This window comes from Ixodes scapularis, unplaced genomic scaffold (assembly GCF_016920785.2).
Source record: "Ixodes scapularis isolate PalLabHiFi unplaced genomic scaffold, ASM1692078v2 PGA_scaffold2__306_contigs__length_199485367, whole genome shotgun sequence".
Classification (NCBI taxonomy): domain Eukaryota; kingdom Metazoa; phylum Arthropoda; class Arachnida; order Ixodida; family Ixodidae; genus Ixodes; species Ixodes scapularis.
The window spans coordinates 114,283,992-114,288,393 of record NW_024609857.1 but is presented as its reverse complement, the minus strand read 5'-3'; the positions used below and the strand labels follow the sequence as shown (position 1 = coordinate 114,288,393).

Sequence of the window (4,402 nt, the reverse complement as noted above, 5' to 3'; positions counted from 1 at the left end):
TAGTTACCTTCCCTGTGCGTAACTTTACCTACCGCTTCTAAAGTATAAAGGGGCGGTTCGTTGGACTCCAGTTGAAAGCCTCTGTGGTCAGATTCTGCGAGTGTAATTAAACTTTTGTACTCTAAGCGATACGGATTTCCCTGCCATTAGGCAGGGACGCTAGGTACTTCCATGTCCAAACAGAGATCGTCACGTGACATAAAATCCCTCTTGGCCGCAACCGTAGTTGTTGCTGCGAGATGAGCAAACCGCCCCAGGACCGGAGCAATCCTCCAGGCCCGTCTCGATAAACCGAGTCTTTCCAAGAATGATGTGCCGACAATATTTGCCTACAGTGCCTCCTCATCCTCGAGAATGACCACTGACTGAGCCACCTGAAAAGAGACCAGGAGAACCGAACAAGGAAGATGATATATCGAACGACCAACTGGTAGACCTAATCCAAGACATCAATATTACTCATTTCTTAAACTGCATTCAAAACGACGAAGGTGTTACATTCCTCAACATCAACCAAGACTTCTACAACGCCCCACAGCTGAAGTACTTTGTTACTGTGAAGCCCGATTTAACGGTATCAGTATACTGTTACGGCACGAAGACAACCGAGCTTTTAGGCGACGTTTGGATAAAACCACCATTAACAGTCTGAAGACGCCAGTTAACCTGCTGGAAAATATCGCAGCATTCTACAACTCGGCCACATCATGCGGCATCGGCAAGAAGAAGGATGCCATTATGTGACGCGTGACATTCCTTGATGACCTCAGGGGTGACAACTAAGCTCCAGACATTGCAGGTGCACTGGCATTTTTATGCCAACAAGCAGATGTGCTGCTGAGAAAGGAGCCCAAGTATGCGCCAAACTTCCTCATTTTGCAAGCCTTATATACACAATTTTGTCATACGCAAACAAGTTTATTAGGGCCACTTCTCGTATCACGCTGCCACATCGCCCTACAATCAGAAGATTGTGTTCCAACCAATTAACAGCTGAACCACCCCACAGAAAACGACAACGAACAGCTGCTGTCCTAAATAAAAAAGCAAAATGATCACCTTGAGAATCACGAAAAGGATGCCACCCTCATGTTTGACGGAATACACTTAAAACCTTACTTCGCTTATAAGGGAAAAAATGTCCATGAACAGTACATGTGTTCATGATTCAAAGCATGTTGTCATCCAACAAAGATGTGGTACATACCCTCCCCGTGTTCCCGATAGATGCACAACAGTTGCCCTGCTTTGTCAAGAAAATCATCCTAAGGCTTGAAGTACTAGGAGTTAGAATCATCGCACTCCTAACCGACAATAATGCCATCAACCGCAAGATGGTGTCGTATTTCGCCACCCACACCAAACTCGATATGGTCTACAGCCGCCCAGCAGACACAGACAGACACCTCTTTGTTTTTTTATTGTGGACTCCGTACACTTGTTGAAGTGCATTCGGAACAACTGGTTGAGCCAAAAACGTCCTGGAACGTGCTTTGCATTTCAGAGCTTTGAGAGCATTGAATAGGCAACTGCTGCCACATCACAGCAACAAGCTTCGTTTGATTCCTTGAGGAAGTTGCAGCTTCACGAGAGTGGCCAACTGGCTACGTTTGTCAATGGACTCAGTGACGCTACAGTCATCAAGTCTGGAACGCCAGAATGTGAATTTAGTCTTGAAAACTTTTTATTGACCCCGTTGGGCAAGCTCTAAGGACACTTGGGCATGACCTCGGCATCCGGCATGTTCTGGAGACTGCTGATTTTGTCGAGCTGGTTACGAGAGGGTGAAAAGTTGTAAATGTGAAGACCCTTTGAAAGGGCGGAGGCTGCAATATTCAATTCAGGCGCCTGTCACCCCTGTTACAGACCCGAAGCTCAAGTCCTTCGATGACAAGGTTAAGTGGCTTGACACCTGGGAAGCAATGAACACTGACAATGGGAGACTGACCAATAATACACATTAAGCCCTCAGGTGGACTTGCTACGCCCTGGTAAATTTTTCCATCTACTCCTTCGGAAAGCTTGGTTTCAGCTGTCTTCTGCTAGGGGAATTTCAAACAGACATTCTGAAAGCCAGATTTGAAAAGTACAGGAGGCTTGCGGAGACACAATACCACATATCCATCCGCCAGTTGTACGAGTCGAAGACGAAGATCAAGCTTCAAACGATGCTTCCACTGGTTCCCGCCACCGAATTACTTGGGAGGACACAGGAGCAATCAACACACAAAGAAGTGACGCAGGCACGACGTATCCAGTTCAACATCACAGTTAACGTTACTGACATCACTGCAATACATGATCAGATGCCTGTAATTAGTTATATTTCAAGCTATAGCACCCACATGCACTTCTAAAAAAACTTGCTTGCGACACTTGCAGAGAAAATCACACCCTAGAAGAAAGTAGCAATCAGCCTGTTGGAAAGAATTTCCCGGAGATGGTTGAAACTTCACCAAGCAGTAGTCGTAAATGCCGTGCTCTGCACACAGCTAGCACTGGAGAAGCTCAAAAACAAGGAGAATGTGGCTCAGATCTTGGCAGCTAAAAACCAGAAGCGAGTTCTTATGTGTGTCACTAGGGAGATGTTGACCAAGTATGATGACCTGAACGCGTGTGACTTTGGACATGACCCAAGCTTGTGATTAAAAACACTTTGAGGGCGTCACCTAATAATTTCCTAGCTAACTACTGCCGGAATCAGAACGAGTCTATCGACGAAGCTGCAGCCTCTAAAATAAATGTGTGGAAGTTGCAAGTCCTGAGTCAGAGCAAGTAGTGGCACGAACGCGAACTGGCAACAAATTACATTCGACTGGCATTGTGTATTTGCATATTTATTTCTGGAACTTTTTGCCCAAAATGAGCAGTACTTGGTCAGTCAACCTGCATTATGTAAGTTTATTACTTCCTTCTTGGTTTGTTCAGCTACTATATATTTGGAAATTGTGATTTCCCAATAACAAAAGCTTTAGATATCAAGCAGGGAAGAACATTAATCTCTCTAGAGCAGTAAAAGTACAGTGACATATAGTTTCCCGACCACGCTTTATGAACCATTCTATAAAAGATAAATAATGCAAAAAGTAATAAACACTTCTTATCTGTTCTACTTGCATGTCTTCAGAAAGGAGTACCAATAGCACGTAAAAATTGTGGGGAAGTGAGCAAAGATTGACAGAGGTGCTAAATAGACATTGTATGCAACCGTCGCTACAGCGGTATACAAGAGTGAAGGGGACGTTTATGTGGAACATGCGGCTGGTTCAAGTATTTCTGTTTCTTTGCGTTACAACCACTGGCAACTGCTATATGCCGCCCACTTGCCGGGTCGCGGTGCGGGGGTAGCTGCATGCTCATTGGACCACTCAGCTGTCGACCCTGCACCTCGGGATCCCGTCCCCCTCCCCTCTTCGCATACTCACGAGTGAAGAATGAGGTCAATGATAAAAGCCAGGCCATAAACTGGTCCGGCGGGCAAGTAGCGTCCACCGCACTGTCAGCTTCAAGATAAACGGAGTAGAGCAAAGCGTTGCTCTGGTACCAGCCAATGTTTCTGAGCTAGGTTCTTCTTTAATATCAGCCAGAGTTTTCCCCATGGTGGATGGTGGTGCCCTTCCGTCCACTAGCCCAACTGATCGCCCATCTTTGTGATGTTCTAGCCACCTGTGTATTTTGTGACAGATAAACTAAAAGACGTGGTCTTTGAAACGTATAATGCTTTGGAGCGTCCAGGTTTAGCGAATCTCGCAGCACCATGCGTATCAGACCAAGGCCTGCATTTGGCTTTTGTTACTGTGCGGGCACAGTGCGCTAAAGAAAGAGCGAAAATACAGCGCGCAGTATTTCAGTGCTTTAAAGCCCTGGTGCTCCTGACGAGCATCCATGTGACCGCGAGGCGCAATCAGAATCAAAAATTAGTGCTGTAGCTCATTTTAAACTGAGATAGGTAGCTCATTTTAAGCTGAGAAAAAAAGTTAGCTAAGTTTCTCCCCCCCCCCCCCCCCTCCCCCCCCAAAAAAAAGTAAGAAAAAAAATTAAAGCGTGATTCATTGTTGTATCTTTAAGGAATGCGTCAGCATGACCCTTGGGAAACGCCAAACACGTCCCCCTTTGGGAAACGCTAAGGCTGACGACCCCTTTAATTTTCAGTTTTTGCTTTTTCTTTGGGCTTTCTCTTTTGCTTTCTCTATTTTCGCTGTTGTTACGGGATACAGTGTTAGCGTTAAGCAAAGGGGGACGTGCGTGGAATTTCCCAAGAGCTATGCTAACGCGTTCCCTAAAGCCGGGGTCACACGGTTCATACATCATACAAAAGAAATTCTGCGAACACGAGTCACCGCAATATCCGTGGTTCGAATGCCGCGTGCCAAGTTTCTCCCTGAACTCACTGCTATGCGGT

At 45.8% G+C, this 4,402-nt stretch overlaps 1 pseudogene; it reads left to right on the top strand.

Moving 5' to 3' along the window:
• Positions 1–239: 239 nt before the first annotated feature.
• LOC115322772 lies at positions 240–2,779 on the top strand (annotated as a pseudogene).
• Positions 2,780–4,402: the final 1,623 nt, after the last annotated feature.